The sequence below is a fragment of the Pinus tabuliformis genome, chromosome Q (assembly GCF_031772625.1).
Source record: "Pinus tabuliformis cultivar Carrire ecotype Pingquan chromosome Q, CPIR1, whole genome shotgun sequence".
NCBI classification, from domain to species: Eukaryota; Viridiplantae; Streptophyta; class Pinopsida; order Pinales; family Pinaceae; genus Pinus; species Pinus tabuliformis.
In genome coordinates, this window is record NC_142296.1 from 207,246,385 (window position 1) to 207,268,582 (window position 22,198).

At 37.3% G+C, this 22,198-nt stretch overlaps 1 pseudogene; it reads left to right on the top strand.

Moving 5' to 3' along the window:
* The first annotated feature begins 13,944 nt into the window (after window positions 1-13,944).
* LOC149218932 (putative eukaryotic translation initiation factor 5-2) lies at window positions 13,945-14,615 on the top strand (annotated as a pseudogene).
* The last annotated feature ends 7,583 nt before the right edge of the window (window positions 14,616-22,198 follow it).

A 22,198-nucleotide genomic window follows, 5' to 3' on the forward strand; every position in this document is an offset into this window, starting at 1 on the left:
CTTCACCATGGTCATCACCCATGTCCTCAACCAGAATTCTACCTCGTTCTTCTTTAATGGGAACTCCAAAATTTGATCCTGCATATCAATATCAAGCTGGGCAATCTGGTCAAAAAAGACCTATGTATCCATTAAATACTGGATTGCCACCATATGGAGAGAAATATGCTTATTCACCTTATCCTCCATATGGTAATGTCCCGCAGTATTCAGGTCAACCTGGAATTCGAGTTTTTCAATGGCAACCAACAATGCTAGTTCAACCAAGGTTTGTGTATCCAACACAACCAATGAAAACTGTGTCAGCTATTCCTACTACACATGTTGTTACTACTGTACACAGTCACAAGTTCAAACTGTTGTATCTCAACTAGTACAAACTGGTCCTTCTACCTCGCAACCACAAGTTTTGGGTCAAGAAGCTCAAGTTTCTCAGGTGTTGTACAACAACCACTTGTTTCTAGGTTCAACAACAACCTCAAGTTAGTATACCCTTATCTGGATTGGCACAAGCTTACACTGGTATAATTTATTCACAACCTCGTCAACCTTTCATTGCTGGGCAACAACAACTGTTAAATCAACAACAGTTGATTCAACAACTGTGGCAGCCACAGTTTCAAGAACCTCAATTCCAGCAATTCCAACCCCAATTTGGACTTGGCGAACAGGCTCAACCTGGGTTTGGACAGTATCGAGCTTACCAAGGTCCTGGTCAACAAGGATTTGTAGGTTATGGACAACCACAAATTCAACCTAGTTATCAACAACCACCTTATGCCGGATTTGTTCAACAACAACCTTATCAAGGTTACCAAATGTAGATGCCCTATGTTGGTATGCAAATACCTATTGCTCAAGCAATTCCATCATATCCTGGGTATGCTCAACCTGACCTGAATCGATAGTTGCCATTTGTAGCAACTTTAGAATTACCAGATTTAAATCGGCTCACTAATGATCCAATATTATATGCACCTTGGTGGCCGGTGATTCTGCATAAGTTACCTTCTAACATTCTGAAATTCAATGGAAATATTGGAGAAGACCCATCAAATCATGTCATGACCTTTCATTTGTGGTGTTCATCAAACTCCTTAAATGATGATTCGATTAGACTCCGTGTTTTCCAAAGAACACTTACTGGTTCGGCTGCTAAATGGTACATTGAGTTACCAAGAGCTTCTTTGGACCACTTTATGACTCTATCCACCACATTTCTAACACACTTCCATTTACCTATCAGATACAAGACTGGAACAGAACTACTAACCAACTTTAAATAGACCACTGCTACCCATATATCAGATCATATTCATGAGTGGCAGTGTCATCGTCAAATGGTTAAGACATATGTTCTCGATCAGCTTTTGGCTGAGTGGTTCATAAAATTCTTATTTCCATCAATCACTGAGGATGTGGCAAAAGGTGGAGTTTGTTAAGAAATTTACCCAAGAACACAAATTAATTATGGAGAATTACTGAGAGAAACAAATATAAAAATAACCAGCAACAACCATAAACACATAAACACAAATGTTTATCTGGGAAAACCCCAAATCTGGGGAAAAACCCAACCTAATAAGATCTCATTAGCATTGGCCAAAACCCTGGCCAATCCGACCAAGTGAGCCTTCACCGCTCACCTCCAGGTCTTGCATTACAATGAAGTCCTTCCAGCCTTTTATAAGCTCCATTACATATAATACCATGGGCAGAATACCATGGGTGCGCAATACCATGTGCCCCAAAACCATCACTGTTTAACCTGGTCAACTTTGACTCTATCTTGAGTCAAGTTTACCTAACAATATTCCCCCCTTAAACTTGACTTGGGGTTCCTTCACTAACTCCAGCCAAACCTGCTAAGTGAGACAATCCTGCTCACTCTAGCTCTTACCCCCCTCAGAGTTTTTACTCAGGGCATTGTTAACCCAACATCCCCCCTATCACCTAGGTCTAACCCAGACTTTACCGGTGATCACTGAGGGGTACACATGCCTTACTAGGTCTTACAGTAGTATGCCCATTTACATGCAATAATTTTGACTTCATTAATTTTTTTTTTTTTTTTTGTTTATTGCTGTTGTGATTCTGATCCATCCTCTCTCAATTTGATTTGCTCAAAAACTTCTATCAAACCACTCCAACTACAAGCTCGACCAACTGTGAGCCCGATGAGAACCTCGTAGATTCCAGCACCAGTGGCCTCACGTAGCAGAAAGCGAACAATTTTCAAAGCCGCATGAACAATTTTCTTCTGTTGACCTTCTTTAAATAGCCGCATGAATCCCAAACAATTCCTCAGCATGTTCCAAACCAGTAAATATCACAAATGCACTGCGATCCCTGGCAGTTATGGCACTATCTTCCGCACATTCTCCTCGAGTTTCTTCCGCGTACGATTGTTCCACCATTATTTTCCAGACCCAAATCTGTAAAAAAGGCTGCATTGATCTCATCAGGCATTATAAACCCCTGGCATCAAAGAATCTCTTTGAAACCAATATCTGGCTCTAATACCAGCTGTTAAGAAATTTACCTGAGAAGACAAATTAATTACGGAGAATTACTAAGAGAAACAAATATAAAAATAACTAGCAACAACCATAAACACATAACCACAAATGTTTATCTGGGAAAACCCCAAATCCGGGGAAAAACCCAACCTAATAAGATCTCATTAGCATTGGCCAAAACCCTGGCCAATCCGACCAAGTGAGCCTTCATTGCTCACCTCCAGGTCTTGCATTACAATGAAGTCCTTCCAGCCTTTTATAAGCTCCATTACATATAATACCATAGGCAAAATACCATGGGTGCACAATACCATGTGCCCCAAAACCATCACTCTTTAACCTGGTCAACTTTGACTCTATCCTGAGTCAAGTTTACCTAACAGAGTTGTCACAGAAGAGTAAGTAATTGCTCGTGCCCAATACTTTCATTTTATTTACACACAATCTAGCATGCTCTATTACAAAATTCCCAATGCACCCCGACCATATTTCATTGTTCCTCCTCCTCCGCAATCGAGTAAGGACTCTCATGTTGGCGATGGTGTGATCGGTTCTTCGAGCACGCAAACAGCAAGAAAACCATCTAGTCAAACTCTTGCCATTACTAATCAAACTACCAATGCATCATAAAACACTCTTGCTTCCGAAGTTAATGCCGTGTCATCTAACAAAGGATAAAATCAAAAGCAACTAGGAGGCAAGAAAAAGGGGAAAAACAAGAAGAAACAAGATAATTACCCTCAAGAGAAATCATCTGATTCCTCTACTTCGGCAAGGAAATCTCGTTATCCATGTCTAATCTGTAATGACGAGCATTTTACAAGAGATTTTCCACACTGCTCAGAGGTCTCTAAACTCTTAAAGACTTCTAACACATCTGCACTATTGACTGATCAGTTTCCAAACCCAGATACACATTTGGTTGCGACAGATCATGCTTCCACATCCCAAGTACTCATGTTATCCATCACAAAGCCACAAAACGAAGTTTTGGTGTCAATGAGAAACAAAGATTATGGAAATCCACCGTCATCGTCAAATAATCAGGCCATTGATCAACCTAATCCTTCTCCTTCGACTTCATCTGAAAATATTCCACCTATTGTACCAGAATTGACAATAAAACAACCAAAGGGAGTTATGGATAAATCGACATTTAACACTCGGGATCAAGCAGCTCAGAATTATAACATAGTGGAAGATATTGCTCAATCACCTTCTGCTATGTTGACACTCGAGGTGTTACAAAACTGCCCCTCCCAAAAGCAGGCTTTCCTATTAGCAATTTGCGGAATAAACACTACGGATTCCAATCTTGTGGTTTTTAACCATGTGGGATATACACCATAGTTGCCGGTGCAATTAGATTTCCTAATTAAAGTAAAAGATCTCAATAAGAATGTTCACCAGACTATTATTGATGAGGGGGCATCTACTTGCATTATGTCAATGAGCTGCTGGAAATCACTTTGTTCACTGCCATTGTCATGATCACCAACCACGTTAAAAGATTTCGGCAGACGAACATATACTCCTTACGGGATTTTGAGTAACTGCAAATCGAACTAGGGGGAAAAATAGTTACTATTGAAATTGAGGTAGTTGACGTACCCCTTGATTACAACATTTTACTGGGAAGGCCATGGGTATATGCTATGGCTGTTGTGGTTTCCATGTACTTTCGTACTATTGCATTCCCTCATAAGGGTGGAATCACAGTCATCGATCAGCTTGCCTTCTTTGCCAATAGTTCATAGGCTACAGGAAGCATTCCGTTGGTACATGGACCCCTGCTGTCACTTCAAAGTGTTGGAGTAGATCTCTTTAAAGATCCTTCCATAATGGGTACTTTTACACTACCGTCACTATCAAATTTGGTGGAAGTGGCAAGAGTAGAGACTTGCAACATGATTTCCTCCACCTCATCTGATTTGAGGATTAACAAAAATTTTGAAGTTGATAGTAATATTTAGGTAATGCTGCTAAGCCCCATTGAACTAGCATAGCAATCAATTTTTCGGGCTTGTGTGGAAAACCCAAATCCGCATTCACCAATTGTATGGGTAGACCGTTCATTAGAATATGGTACTTCTTCAGATCCTTTCTCACGTATACATTCTACGGATGAAGGAATCATCCAATCAATGATGATAGGAGAAGAACCTTGGGAAGATTATCATCATCGTTCCCATCTTCCAGATGACATCGAAGGCTATTCAAATGAACTAAACCACCCATCAATTGTTGATTTCCTTTCGAATTCAGTTTTCATAGACACAGTAGAATCTAAGTGAAACCTATCAAATATTGAAGAAACGATTTCTATTAAAATTTCGACCAAGCCTAATGTTGTAGGGAACATTCATGTCAAAAAATATTGTTCTCCATCAGAACTCGATAGTTACCGTACTCTCTTTCATGAATTTAGAGATAAATTTGCATGGTATTACGAGGAGATGTCGGGCATTGACTCTAATATTGTTCAACACAAAATCAAAATTTATCCTAATGTCAAGCCAGCTCGACAGCGGCTTCGACCTGTTCATCCAAAAAAATCCACTACAATTAAGGCAGAAGTTGAAAAACTTTTGTGGGCCAGTTTCATTTACCCTATACCTCTTACTGACTGGGTTTCCAACCTTGTTCCTGTCATGAAGAAACAAGGGACAATTCGAGTGTGCATTGATTATAGGGATGTAAATCAAGCATGTCCAAAGGACAATTATCCTACTCCTTTTATCGACCATATTATTGACGAATGTGCCAGATGCGAAATATTCTCATTTATGGATGGTTTTTCTAGCTACAATCAAGTCAATATCTGCCCACAGGACCAATCTAAAATAGCTTTTATTTGTCCTTGGGGCACATTCACATATAGGAAACTCCCATTTGGTTTGAAGAATGCAGAGGCCACATTTCAGAGGGCAATGAACTATGCCTTCCATGACATCAAGCACATCGTTCAACCTTACCTTGACAATTTACCTGCTCATTCACAAAAGCGGACTAATCACCCTCAACATTTGAGAGCAATATTTTTACGGTGTCGACACTACAAGATACGACTCAATCCACACAAATGTGTGTTTTGTGTTGGTTCTGGTAAATTTCTTGGATTTGTAGTGTCTAGAGAGGGGAGTCGACTCGATCCATTAAAGGTTGAGGCAATTCTTGATTTGCCTCCACCTTCAAATCTTTTACAGTTACAGAGACTCCAAGGGAAAGCAAACTTTTTGAGGAGGTTCATTCCTAATTATGCTGAGATGGCTAAAGGTTTTACATATCTTTTTAAAAAGGAGATACCCTTCCATTGGGATCAGGTTGCCCAAGCTTCCTTTGATGCTCTTAAAGATATCTTGATTAGAGCTTCATTAATGTATTCTCCAAATTATCAAAACGAATATTACCTATATCTCGTTGCTGCAGATACAACGATTGGCATGGTCTTAGTCTAGGAATAAAATGGGATTAAACATCCAATTTATTATTTGAGCCACAATCTCATTGATACAAAAAGTAAGTACTCTTATGTCGAAAAACTAGCTTTGGCAGTTGTGCAAGCTGTTCAAATATTTCGTCATTACATCCTGCTCCGTAAAACAACTGTCATTTTGGATTGCAACCCTATGACAACTATTTTGTCACGTCAATTGTTGGGGGGCAAATATTCAAAATGGATAGTCATTTTGCAGGAGTTTGATCTGGAATTCATCAAGTCCAAATCAAAGAAATCTCTAGTTTTCGCAGAGTTACTTTGTGACTTTCCCTTGACCTCCATTGATCCAACATCTGAACCATCAATTTTGGATGAGTCTTTGTTTCTAATATCATCATCTGACACGTGGTATGGAGATATACTAATCTATCTCCAAACCCAAACTTTCTGGCCTCATACCTCTCACTCGCAACAACGATGTATTTGATACCAAGCCAAAGATTATTTGATCATTGGAAACACTCTTTACCGTCGTGGTATCGATACGATTTTACGGAGGTGCCTCACACATGAGGAAGCCGAGAAAGCATTGAATGAATGCCATTTAGGTGCTTGTGGTGGACACTTATCTGGATATGAAACCGCACAGAGAATTCTCCGTGCTAGTTTCTTCTAGCCAACTATATTTAAAGATTGTATTATTGCTGTCAGGAGCTGTCACGCATGCTAGATATATGACCAAAAAATCAGATTACCACCTACACCATTTCATCCAGTTGTTGCTATTGGCCCATTCGCCAAATGGGGCATTGACTTTATGACATGTAATCCCACCTCGGCCAGGGGGCATGGATATATTATAGTCATTGTTGACTATTTTACCAAATGGGCCGAGGCGATGCCAACATTGAACAACAGTGGAGAAATGGCTGCTCTTTTCTTTTTTAACCATGTGGTTTCCTGGTTTGGTGTACCATAAGCCATAGTTACATATCATGGGTCACATTTTCGCCATCACATGATGGCTGAGTTGACTGCTAAGTTAGGACTGTCACATGATAGTTCTACCCCTTATTACCCACAACCGACTGGACAAGTTGAGGCCATCAACAAAGTCCTGAAGCGGATGTTGCAGAGAATGATAGGGGTACATAAGTGAAACTGGCACTTAATCTTGTACTCTGCCTTGTGGGCATATCGAACATCGGTGAGAAATGCAACTGGATTCACACCCTTTCAGTTGGTGTATGGTTTGGAAGCAATCTTACTGATACAATGCGAAATTTCATCACTCAAACTCGCGATTGACCTGTTACCCGAGACTTCTGATGAAGAAGCATGTTTCTTGGAATTAATCTATTTGGATGAAACCCATCGTGATGCTGCATTGGCTAACAAAGTGCATAAGAAACGTATCAAGGTGCAATATTATAGAAATGTCAAGCTTCGTATATTCTCAGAAGGAGACCTAGTCTTGCTTTATGATCAGGAAGCTGATAAACTTGGAGTAGGGAAATTCGAACCAATGTGGATGGGTCCTTATATTGTCAAGCGTGTTTTGGAAAAAGGTGCCTACGAGTTAGTAGATTATGATGGGATTCCATTGTCGCAGCCCCGAAACGGGTTGTACCTCAAATGTTACTATGCTTGATTAAGTGTAGTAAAACTCACTGTATATATGCTTTCATTGCATGTGTGTGTGTATCTTTTAGAGTTTTTATCTGGTTAGTAATCCGCTTTGCATTTGTTGCAGATGTCGGAGTCTTCGGAACCTTTTGTTGGTTACGCCGATGGTGCTAGTCATAGTACGCAGAACTTGTCTTCTGCAGCATGGGCTATTTTCACTCCAAGCGCCGAGTTAGTGAGTTTTCAAGGGATTTGTATCAGTCGATCAATGAACAACATTGCTGAGTATAGCGCGTTGATTGAAATATTCTCCGATGCCATTTCTCTTGGCATTAGCCGAATCATCGTTAGGTTGGACTCACAACTCGTTTTACTACAACTAAAAAACATTTATACTGTCTGAAATCCAACAATTTTACATATGTTCCTTAGAGTTTGTATTTTGGAAAGACATTTTGAACACATTCAATATCAACATATTTCCAGAAATCTTAACCCATTAGCTAATTCTCTAGCGAATTAAGTGTTAAATAGACATTTGCGACACATGTAAAAGTAATATTTTCAATTCACATCATCAGTTGAATAGGATTGTGTATAACCATAGAAAACTCTAAAAGTAAAATAGATAGGTGTTTTAAAAGTTTTTACAAAATTTGTGCCCAAGACACGTTCGGTCATCTGACCCAAAAAAACTCAAAATGCATGCAAAACATCCTAAGTTGTTCTAGTGGTGCTCATGGTAACAGGTCACAGCCTGTGCTATCATGCGCAAAAGCCTTTCCCAGCAGCTAAGAACACCAATAGTGTGGCACTACAGCCTCATAGGTAACTCCTCGATCCAGACATCTAAAATACCAAGGGTTAATCTCTCTATGTGATCCTACAACTCTGCTAAGGTCTCGGCCAAATCTAAGTCCTGGAGAACTGCTCTCCCAATGTTTCTCCACGCTGGCCTACCTGAAACCTGTTGGTATTCCACAGGTCGAACAATACCCACATCTACATGCATAAGAATGATTTTAGTTTAGTCTTGGAAACATTAAAAACACAAAAACATGTAGAAACTTGAAAAATCAAAAAACACTTTTGGTCAAACAATTTACCCATAGCACCCCATTGTGCTCCAATTGGTAGAATCAAATTTGGATCTCCATGGAAATCCATCCCTGAGTATGGATGCTCCTCGATGACAAGATGTTGTTGCTCGAGCCAACTGAAAAATGCAGTGGAAAAAATGATTGTTGACTGACCCGCATGTCGAGCCATCAATTCGACCCACCTCTGCATACGTGGATCTCTAGGACCAGCTACACCTAGTGATACATGTTGTGGTTGCATCAATGGGATTCTCTCTAAGGTAAAAGTGATTAAGATCGAACCATAGCAAAAATTCTTCGTCTTACCACTTTTTACCTTGGTTAGTTGTTCTTTCAGTGAGGAAAGCACAACCTCGCACCAGTTGAAAACTTTTGGCTCTAGACACTCCAGTGCATACTGCATATAAGATCTGTTTGCCAAATGTAGTGTCACATTGCCAACCAATTTTGCGATTGTGAAGAGGATCATTCTCAAAGGAAAATCACCTACATCCTTGATGTTTATTTTCCCATCCTTGCTAGGCTATGTACCTGTCCGACAAAACTGTCTAATATAATCTCTCACCGATTCACCTCCACGAGCAAATCCAGAAAGTGAGATAGGGGCACCTCACCTCGACAGTCCGATAAGAAATTAAATATCATCAATGGTAATAGGGACCATCTTGTCCCTAATGTGAAAAGTCTAATCTGTTGGATCCCATGCATGAACAAGGCACTGCAGTAGTTCTATTTGTTGCCTCATTCCAGACAACTTGAAGTATTTGAGTAACTCGCATTTTTTTAGGGCCTCAAATGTACCCTGATTGTTTAGCGCAACCATGTCTTGTTCTTTGTGCTGTCTTTCTTGCCATGTAATCGACATTATGATCCATTGAAAGCCTGAAACACAATCACAAGCTTAGTTAGGATCCTTTCCATGCAAAAAAAACAGGACAAATTTTAGAGCAAACAGCTAAATCAAACTTGGGAAACTCGCCTAGCGCAGCCTAGGCACAAAGATAGTGTGTTGCAGAGCATGCAGCCTTCTATCTAGGTGCTCTTCAGCGCAGTTTTCGATGTGAAAGCTTGCGCTGATCCTAGAGTGAAAAAATGAAACCCCAGGGGCCCCAAAAAACCCTAAAACTTGCATGAAATGACAAAAGAATGACCTGAAAAGAAAGAAGAGAGGTTTAGATCCTACCTGGTCCAGACGGCTCGAGAAATGGTCCATAGAATCTCTCACAATCAGCTGATGAAGTTCGAGGTAAAAAACTAGCTCAGAGCACAAAACTGAATGGTAAGTTCCAAATGGTAAAAATGTCATGGTAAAAACTTGTTTTATTTTTATTTCATGTTCATTAATCGAGTAAACATTAGTATTTGCCTATTTTTGCCTATGAAACATGTATTTTTAATCCATTTGGTGGTGTTTCGAGTAGATTTTGTAACTGACTTACAGAATTTGACGTGCTTGATTGTAAATTGTACCTTTGACCACAGAGCACACTTTTATCTCTTTTTTGAGCTCTGTTAAAAACGAAAAAGGAACCTCCTTAGAGTCCTCTTTAAGCTCTTTTTATACTCTCTAAACATGAAAAGGTTGCCAAGCGCTTGTCCTTTTCAGCTCATTAATGAATTGGGAACGATATCTCTCTTGTATTATTTTACTCTTTTTCGGGCTTAAGAGATTAATTTATGAAAAAGAACTTGTGGAGTTTTCTTTTCGTACCTTTACAAACTCTCTAAACATGAAAATGACCGATTTATCTTTGTTGTTAAACTCGTTAAAACATCAAATAGCGACAAACTTGTCCATCTAGACAAGACCGAGTTTCACCTTCGCTAGACTCGTTAAAACATCACATAGCGATGGATTCACTCAAAGGGTGGAATTATACAACAAGCATATGTTATCCTCCTCAAGCTTGATAAAAATAAAGAGGTATTGGTCAGCAATGACTGGGGAAAATGGGAAAAGGGGAAAACCACTTTATGGTAGCAGGTCGCTCTTGAACATGACACTTTCACTCCATCACCGTGACTATCTGGGTTGGGTTATTAGCTTGATGGTTATCACACCATTGGTCTATCATACCATCCATCACTTTGTTTTGGGTCAATGCTACCAATTCATTTTAGTGTCGCCGACATGTTCAAGACAAGTCATTCAGTCAAAATTCAGCCTTTGCAATACCATAAACCTTCATTTTCATGACCACCATTCCTGAACCTTGTGTTGTCAGTCAAATTCCATCTCCAAAATCACTACACTTGTTTCATGTCGTTGATGTGGGATACATAAAGGCCCTCCTACGATGAGTCGCTTCTTGTCAATATCAACACATTATCCAAGAAGTTGACTTAGAAACACCCTTCCAATACCTTGAGGCTTGCATGCATCAATGGCAGGTTTCTTGCTTTCGGCGATAGGTTGACATCAATGGCCTTCAACCGAAAGACTTTGTATGGTGTTCGACATCAAATCATCCATTCACACCATGTAGAATGTACTGCAGTACCTTGAGGATCATTATCATTATTGGTGATTTCTCTCGCATCTGTTAACAGCTTACAACATTGGCTAGTAATCAGGTGGTGTCTTCCCATGTTCGACTTCAGATCACATATTCACATGGTTAGAATCATACTTGAGCGAATGATTGAACGAGATAGAAGACCCCAGATCTAGTTTCATCCATCCGGGCTGCAATTTCAGGAGTACTAAATCATATGTACAATGGCTTTACATTGATGGTCATTCTGATCATGGGTATATATCTGTAGACGATTGTTTATGTACATGTAATGAAAGTTTATAAGTTGAGCATGGGTATGCCTTCCCTAAGAAATTCATGTAAAATCAAATATCATGATATATGTATTGTAATTGATGTAGGTCACCTTCCACTTCAATACCTCCTCATCACTTCATAAAGCATTTCATTCGACATTGGCATTTTTCCAAATTCATGCTTTAGGGGGCAGTTGTTACAGAACCATTTGGGCACATCAACCCCATCATCCAGATCAGTGTTTTAGGGCTCATAAAACCCTAATTTCAGCTGCTACATGCCCTAAACAAGTCACCCCTTTGAATGCCCCCTTCCCAGACAGTTTCATGACTTGAAGACATCCAAAAATAGCCTCTAGAGGGACCAGCGCAGGTAGGCCCTTGTAAGGGTGCGCTGCAGAGCAGTTGAGTCCATGCTAGGGTGCTCTGCAGAGCACTTGGGCTTCCTTTAACCTGCGCTGGGTAAGATTGAGCGAAATTCACATAGGGTTTGGGGAATATTCTTATAGTTTGGAGTCATCTAGAAGGTTCCCTCACTTATCAACTCTTATGAGCTCGAAAATGGATGAGGAATGAGTTAAGGTGCACCCTATCCTCTCATCCTTTCCTCTATGGAACTAATTCTAAGTATGGAAGGCCATTTAATGCCACCATTTATGACAAAACCTCCTTCATCTTCCTATAAATTGACCACTCATCTAAGTGATCAGGGGCTAGATTATGTTGAATTGTAAGGAGATAATGTTGCTATGAGATTTGGCTTTGAAGCAAGTATTGTAATGCTACAAGTTTGTCATGCTTTTGATGTGATGTGGATGGGATCCAAGCTGGAGGAATGGCTTTGAATCAGAAATCAATGGTTGTAATTCCTTCTTCTATTTAATAAAGTGTTTGAACCTTTCTCCCATATGTTTGTATTGTTTCATAATGCTTATATGTGTGAATTGTATCTGATTCCTTTCACTTATATTCAATAGATCGTTTGCTTTGATCGATTCTTTATTTTCTGTTGTGTTTACAGGTACATCTCAAGCGTATTAGGTACAGGAAGGAGTGACGGGATCGATACAAGGGAGACGAAAGGAAAGCAGAACTACAAGTAGGTCTTCTCATCTTCTCATCTTATCTATTGCTTATAGGAAAAGACTAAAACACTTTAAACTGTTGTTCTAGATATAGCTACTTATCTAGGGAATTAGTATTTATCCATAGATACCGAATTCTCCAAAACAAAGGCCTAGTGGAGCTCACATTCCGCATTAATAATCGATCTCATATCAAAAAAAACACAATCTACCATACCCCACATTATCGCTTATATCAAACAAACTCTATCTAAAACTAGAGATTTATGCCCATGTCATAGCCATAACTATGTCCTACTATCCTATAGAAGTAACAAATAGATATACTTGATTTCATTCAATACACCCTCTAAATTTCAGACATTGAGACAATTTTATGAATCATCTCCCCCTCTTAGTAGCTTAATTTCCAGGGTTATATGTTTACAAAGTTTAGAAACAAGTCAATTTTTTTTATATGAGGCAAAGTGGAAAATCTTAAGGCAACTTCATGATATAAAATCATCAGCAATTTGGAAATAGTACACTAATCTCTTCGGTGACACCACTTAATCATCTTTTGTGCTTTCTTCTGGGGCTATTTGAGGAAGGTTTGGTGTTAGAGGGATTTTGGTTTCCTATCTTTCCATGGGATTCTTATTTTTGTGTTATTTATGAATTTCTTTGAGCATAATGTATGACTACTTTGGAAAGAAGAATTTAAAGGAGCCACTTTGGATCTCCATGAATGAAAAACTATGCAGAAAGTGAATTCATCTATGAAATAGTATAATGAGTGTTTTCAAATGGGAAGTCCATTTTGATTTTGTTAGAATGAAACAATGAATTTACAATGTTGGGATTGTATCTGACCTCGGCCACAATAATAAATTTATAGTGTTTTTTATTTCTTTTATTTTTAAGTCATAATTTTTAATATGGTTGGATGTGTAACTACAGGATTTAAAACTAGGAAATTTAGCAGGCACATTATTACTCCTCCTATCTATTCTCACTATATAAAAAATCATATTTTTCATATTTAAGATTTTTTTTTTTGACCCGAAAGGATTTGAACATTGAATATCATGTTTTACTTATTACTTCATAACAAATTCATTGTCTAATTTTCATACTTGTGTTAAAAACAAAAATATACCCAATTATTTTTATACATTAACAACTACATATGAAAATTGTATGACTATAAATTGCACCACATGTTACAAAGGAAATGTCGTAAGGGAGTAGCATAGGAAAGAGTAGAGTAGAAGAAATCTTCTGATGAGGATGATTAGTCTCCTCGAGGGAGCCAGGACGACCATGATGAGGAAGTTGATGATGCAATGGAATGGCAAACTAACACCATTGTTGAGGTTGCTCAAAAGAGGATCAAAGGCAACTGACTCTTGCTACCAGTGAAATGGCGATGTTAATTATAACTGAAGAAGGTACAAGTGAACTTATTGATACGAAGGTTGTAGGGAATATTGTTTCAAAGAGCACAATGGATGAACCTAAGAGCAAGCATGTTTCTGAGAATGCTAAGAAATCTATAGAACTTATGCCAGAGAGTGATGATAAGGAGGAAGAAACTGATTTTCATGAGAAAAACTTGAAGATAGTTAAAGGGCTAAGCATTCACGCTAAGCTTCTTGCTGATTTTAATGATTTTCTTCAAAGGAGAAAGTCTCCTAATCAATTGGTGGAGTACATACAATATCTCAGTGGTTCTCCTTAGGAAGTGATGACTGCATTGTTTGGGGGCCTTAAAAAGGAGTTAGCAAGGGATTTTCCAAGGAGGTTGCAAAGAGAAATATTTACTTGTACAAAGTTCTTCATAATGAAGATTCCCAGTTGTTGTTGTTGAATGCAATTGATGCTTTTTGCAAGCATGCTAGTGCAGATTTAGTCAAGGAAGTTTCTTTGGTTTTGAATGTTTTATATGATGATGACATCTTAGAAAATTTTATTTTCCAATGGTATGATAATCATACTTTGGGTGCCCAAGGCAATAACTCTTCAATGTGGAAAAATGTTAAGCCATTTGTTGAGTGCCTCAGAAGTACCAAGTATGAATATGAAGAAGATTAGTTAGCAAACTAAATATGTTTGACCATTTTAAGTTGTCACTGAAGACATTAGAGCTAGGTATACGACCAGGACCACGAGGAGTACAATCATGATGAGTGCGATCAAATAGCCCATCCATCTCCTGAAGTGCTCCCCCTTTGGGAAAAATGACCCATGGCCATGGGCACCATGCATTTGCTTGATTTCTTTGTTTCTATGACTTTCTTTATTTTTCACTAGCTATCATTGAGTGTTGTTTCCCCCTTAATGGACAGAAGTTGTTAATTCTATAAATTTTGTACTAAGAATTTGTTATTAGCTAAATCTATTACAAAGAAAACAGAGAGTGTGTATTGGTACCATACACACTCTCATATTTGAATTGTGTATTGGTACCATACCCAAAAAATGATGCTATTGAATTTGTCATTTCCTCAACACTTTTTTTTCATAAAAATATAATGGGTGATGTTTGATTCCATTTTCTTACCTCTCATGTTTCCTCTACCTATATGACAACTTACCTAACTTCTCTCACTATTCCAAGTTTTCTTTTCAAATGATGATTTTGAATTCTCTATCAAGTTGTCATATGTTGACCCATTTTTATTAAAAATTATGCACTTCTTCATGACTTCTCTTCTTAAAAAGACTTTAAAAATAGTACTTTTGAGCCATTTTTATTAAAAATTGTGCAAGTCATTGCACTTTTTCATGACTCCTCTTCTTAAAAAGACTTTAAAATAAGTATTTAAAAAAACAAAAACAAATTTGTAATCTTATAGCCTTAGTAAGTGGGGCCCCTTGGAGACATAAAGAACATTTAAGTGGTCATATGTTGAGCCTCTTTTTATTAAAAATTGTGCAAGTCATCGCAACTTTTAACAATTCCTCTTCCTAAAAAGCTTAAAAAATAATACTTTTAAGAAAAACTATAATTTAATAGCTTTAGTTGGTGGGGTCACGGGAGAAATAAGGACCACTTAAGTTACCATATGTTGAGCCACTTTTATTAAAAATTGTACAAGTCATTGCACTTCTTCATGACTCTTCCTCTTAAAAAGGCTAAAAAAATAATACTTCTTAAAAAAATTGTGCAACTCATTGCACTTTTTCATGACTCTTCCTCTTAAAAAAGCTAAAAAATTACTACTTCTAAAAAAAACTATAATTTCTAAACTTAGGCTTTTGTGATACATCACTAGATTGAAAAAATATTTCGGTGATAATCATATTGGAGAAAATATCGTTGATGCGTTTCGAACCGACTAGTGTGGTTCATCACCAGGACAATATGAGGAACCAGATCAATGCATCAAATAAATAAGATTCCTTGATCTAGTTCCCCATCTTGTCCTGAAGATGCCTTGATCTGGTTCATCATCTTGTCTTGAAGATGTACCACACTAGTTGGTTTGAAACACATTAACGATATTTTCTCCAATGTGATTATCACCGAAAGATTTTTTGAAAAAACTATAATCTTATATCATTATTAGGTGGGGTCCCCTCGAGAAATAGGGAGCATTTACATGACATTATTCTACAATTCATATTTTTATATCATCACGTGGTGCTACAAGGAGTTATATATTGTTATATATATGCTTGTATTTATAATACGTACATGGTTTGAAAGTTTTAATTATTCTTATAGTACAAATATATTCATGAGGTTGATAGCTATAGGATCTTCATGAGCACACATGTCCCCTGATCAGTCTTTGACATAATGGAAACAAAGAATACAAGTCTCTCATTGAGCAACCATGTTTCACAATGAAAATATATTTTTGAGCACAAAGGCATTGCAAAATTGAAGGTTTAAACATGCACTCCATTTACCAAGTTATGAAGGGCATAGACACATAATGATTAAGTTATTATAAAGTTTATCAAAGGCCATACACTCTCACCAATCCTACTAACATGAAGTCGTTTAATCTATATTATTGGGATGGCATGGCAGTGAAAGTTTGCCATTTAAAATAGTAGACCATATGACAACATGGTCCTCATGAAAGTATGGGAAAAATATCCTTTTCATCCAAACCATTTAACATGGTCCTGCAAGAGCTACCTACTCATGTACAATCTTGTCAACGATCCTAGCTATATTGTGGTGGGGCCATTTGTACCTTGTGTGGCACTAGAAGTTTATAAATTATATCCAGCACAAACCACTCTAGTTAATATCCCCCTACTAGCATTTTACGACACAAGTTCAATGGCATCAAGGTATATCGTCACAAGCGTTTTCACCATTCATGCGAAACAAATTTTATAGAATCCACACCATGAACTTTAGGCAAGTTGTGCAAATATTAAACAAAAGCTCATAAGTTGTAGAGGTACGCCACTCATATGACAAATGTATGAGCCATACCATAAAAAATTTAATAGTTGATAAGACATTACTTGATTTTCTTTCGTCACTCCTCGAGGAGCATGTTGTAATTTACAACTAAACAAAGGTAGTTGGAAAGGAAGTTGTTAACTTACCCCTATATGCTTTTACTCTGGAGGAAGAAGTTGAGCTCACTGACTCTTTAAAACCCTTGTCCGATGCTTAAGGGAACTATTGGTAGGCAACTCAGAGGAGGATAAAGCTTGTGGTAAACTCTTTAAAACCCTTGTCTAGTGCTTAAGGGAACTATTGGTAGTCAAGTCAGAGGAAGATAAAGCTTGTGGTCAAAAGTATGAGAATAATTTGGTCTCTACTCTCATGTTCATCGTTTTTCCTTGCAAATATTGGGCTTGTATAATATTTTGAATATAATGCCAGGAGTTAATTATATTCCATATTATCCCCCCACCGCCTCCCCCACCCCCCAATTACACCCTTTGTTGCTTGATTGTCATGTATGAAAGAAATTTGATGCTTTATCTTTCAAGTTCTACATTGTATAAGTGGTTTTGTCACCCTCATACTCAGACTACCCTACCCTAGTTTCTAAGTTGCTCAAGATTCCAAGTTTTCTCACACGACCTAGCTTTGAGTTATACTACTTCAAAAATTGTGTATGTGATGGAGGTGGCCACACAATGACCTACACTCCCAAGTCTATTTGATCATGGATGTATAAGGGAATATATAATTTTTATGACTATAAGCTTTTGGTCATTGCTTATACAATTGATGATCCCACACCTAGTTATCTCGATAGCTTGAATTATGTGTTTTGTAAAGGTATTTTCCTTACAGTTTTATTGATCAACACATAAAAGGTCAACCTTTAGCTATGTTAAAGAAAAAAAAAATTAGACCCATCCTTTCCCTTGGTATACATTTTGGCTCTATGCATGAGCACTACACTAAGACCCTCAGCCATGGATTAACATAGGCTTGAGTCTTATAACAAAATGTTCACCCTCATCCCACAATTTGGTCTCACCACGATGGGTTTATAACTTATTTGAAAATTTGATGCAAAGGCATGTTCAACATTTTCCATGCATTTTGGCTAACAATCTCAGCCTACATATACACCTTTGTCAAGTCAATCCATGTCCTTCTATCAAAAAATTCAATTTCATTTGTCATTTTATGATTTGTGTATGGTGTATAGTCCTCAGGCCATGGTGAGAGAATCAAGCAAAACCCGTTCCCATGTTGATGCCTATCACATGCTACATAAGTGCCTCATCTTCCAAATATGAAAATAATTTGTTTCATTATGTTTTCTTTGGCTTATATGGAAAGCATGAACCACAATAAAGAGAAATGATCGAAGTAACATGGAACTCTATTTACTTCCTTACCGAATTTCACACTTTTCCTTTTCAATATATGCACTTAGAATGGTGCTATGCAATCTTGGTTTTTCATCATGAAAATATAAAAAGTCTTTTTTTTGGCATTCTGAAATTTCAAGTTTTACATAACTCATTTATTATTTGTTGAGGCTAGCTTATCTCCACTATCATCTAGCTTGTCATGTCTTATGTTAATTTCAAAAATTAGCCAAAAATGATGTTTGTGCACAACATGCATATTCATATCCATACTTACCATTTAATACCTCCCATGTTGAGACACCATCCCCTACTTTTACCCATTCCCATCATCACACTCAAAATGAAGTGTTGGGAAGTTTGTAAAGTTTATCTATACCTTGAAAACCAATTTGCGATAGAAAATATAAAGCTTAGACCTTAATGCTCTCATAGATAACAAAGTCTACCTTATTAAAGTATTATTCTCAAATAGGTCACTAAACTCATTCATGTGTTTGTTCATTATACTTGCACATCATGTATCTACACTCTTTTATGTTGATATCTATGGCCATTATTATAAAGCAAAAAAAGAAATTAGAGTATTATTGTCTCCTTTACTCAATAACAAAATTTTCATCTATCTCCTTCCATACTTGTAAGACATATCTATTGCATGCCATGCTGATTTGTGACACATCTCAGAACTAGTTTCCTTATTAACACAATGCAACACCATATGTATTTCTCTTTGCACAATTTCATAATAGCTTGACAAACAGTTTTATGGGAACAAAAATATTTCATTTCTTTTGTAATATACATTGTATCAACATACTATTCATAAAACTTGTTCTAGTTGCATGCATGGATAGTTCCATCCTCCATTATGCATACTTTCCATTGTGTGTGTGTGCAAAACACTCCAACACGTATGTGAGACATGATTTTAAATAGTCTTTTTTTTTTACAAATTATATTGATGCTCAAAAATTTGATGACCACATGAAAAAATTTCTTGATCAAAGTACATTATGAGTTTCTTTAGCAGAGGTTCTTGAGGAAACAGAAGGGGAAAAACCAAAAGAACCAATGCTTCATGGAGGGGAACCAAGAACAAAAGGATCAAATTTTCTATTTACTTTGATGTAGACTCCAACGAATTCAATCAGTTGACCTAGACATGTCACTTATACCTCAGACGTTCTCCTCCCCCTCCTACCCCACATGCTTCACATGAACATGCATGTTCCATATCCTAACATAATGGAAAATCAAGAACCTCATGCGTCCCAGTAATACCCATCACAGAATGATGGTAGCGAAACCAACCCTGTCAAGCCCACATTTAGATTTACACATTGTTCTACTATTTATCATCACCCAGTCCACTTTGTGATCATTCCTCCTCAAATACCTTCTACATTCTCTTAGGGAACTTGTTTTCTTACCCAACAACCCTGTGATTCCCTTGCACATATTGCATTGGGAAAGTTTCATATGTCAGTTATGTCTATGCATTCTCCCTCTCAGGACACTTCATCATATACACATTATGGCATTCCCAAAACTAAAGGAGTGGGGAGGAGAGAAATCTCCTTCCAAGACATGCACCTAGAGGTAAAAGGAGAAAGGGAGGAGAAAATGCCATCCTACATGGTTGGCCCTAACATACCTCTTGAGCTAACACGAGTTATATATTTGAAATCATGTGCTTTTACTTTATTTTACTTGGACTTATTTCAAATAACATCATTATCAAGCTTTTCGGACAAAATATTGTTTTTTTATTATGGTGTATATCTTGATGACAATATGGTTCATGGGAGACACAAGGGCCATTTCACATGTTGTTATGTCATTGTGTGAAATATAGGGATAGAGTGGAGGCATTAGTTTGACTGTAAATGGGAAATTTTTCCATTTTTCTAATATCAACTTTGGTTTTGTTCATATATTTCTTAGCAAACGTCAGTGCGTCGTTGCATGCCTGAACCAAATCCTGAGGGATGACGACTGCTTCTACACCACTCTAGTTTTTCTCCCAAGGCATTCCAGGTAAGGTAATTAAAGGAATTTTTTAGGTGAGAAGCTCGAGACAGTACCACAACGTTCCATTGTTTTGAAATAGATCTGGTTCTTCCGGACATTGATATATCAGTACAACTATTTTAAAATAGGTCTAGTTCTTCCATAGCTTTATCGGCCATGCCGAGACCTACTCAAATACCAAAGACTGTAGATTCACACTTAGCCCATACCACACCTCATCACTTCACTTGGTTCGATGAGGATTTCATTAAAGGAATTTGATGCTAAATGTAGATGCATCTACAGTGCAAAATTTGGTAGATGTCAACATTTAAAAACATGCATTAATTTTACAGTGGTGCTAAATGCAAAGTGTATTATATGATGTGAGATGAGATGAATTCATGTGTGATAGTCTGATGGAAGCCAAGTCTCTGCTATTTTTTGTGTTCTCCAAGCTGCAGGTGAAATCTTGCTTCTGTAATATTGAATTGTGAATGTACACAATATAACATGGAGAACAAATTAGAGGTTTGTGTCGAGTCGAACTCGTGACTTCATCTTAGTTTTTGAGACCTTTGGATTCATAGATATAATTGTGTAACATAATTCCGTTATTGGGTTCGCATATTTGGAGAAATTTGGTGGGTTTCACAGTGTTTGCAGAAGATCTGGAGAATTTTGTTGATTTTTTCATTTTGGTGGCTTTCTTAGTGTTTGTAGAGGGTGCGGGTTTCCTAGTGTTTGCAGAAGATCTAGAGAATTTTGGTGGGTTTCTCATTTTGATGGGTTTCTAAATGTTTGCAAAGGGTAACTTCAAGTAACTTCTCTTGCTAATTCAGGAAGTAAATTTCAATTTTATGGTTAATTCAATAAGATTTCATTTCATGATGCATGTAGCTTATTCTTCTTGCATGTTAGTCTATTTTAATTTCATTTCATTGCAATTTTTCTCTGATGAAAAATTGGTGAGAAGTGTTGGCAACTCCATAACTGTTTCTTTTATCCACAAGTTGGTGAGAAATAGGGAAATATGCTTCACATTTTTCTGAACTGTCTTGGTTGCAATTGACTTTGTACAATTTTTTATTTTATTTTTATTTTTATTTTTATTTATTTATTTATTTATATTATTTATTTATTTATTTATTTTCTTTTGTACCTTGGTTTTCGTCAACACAATTCTAATCCTTTAACTTATTCAAAAGTTATCTTTTTTTTCTTCAATTTCGAGTTGGGTTCATACATAAGCATCTAACATGATTTCTATATCTTTCTTTGACCTTTGCTTCTCTGTACTAGAGGTGCCAAAAATTTCCTTTGTAGACTTTGCTAGATTTTCAGCGCCTTCTTTTGGGCTTTGGGTGAGGCATTTCTCTTGTTATTGTATTTTCTTGATATGCTTCATGCCCTATAGATGATTTGATAATAATTCAACCCTTTCCTACATTAATTCATCGATCTAGGTGTGTACAAATTTCAAGGTAACATGCAAGGTATATGGAGGGGAAAGGTTACAGCCTTACATCAACCAAGGATTCATGATTACGAAATCAATACATTGTTGTAACAGTAATAGAAATTAAATCACAGGACTTAAAAGGCATTCACAACAATCTATAGAGATTTGTAACAACAATAAGAATCAAACACAACAAGTAAAACAACATACAAAAAGGAAATGCACAACACCTGATCAGAAGAGAGGGCCCAACTCTCTGATCAGGGTTGCGTTAAATTACAGCTAGAGATAGAACAACAAAATTGTTTGTATTTTATTAATCTGTAAAGAAGCTGTTACAATACATATCTTTGCACGGCTAACCCTTCGCAGGAATAAAACCCCTTTTATACAA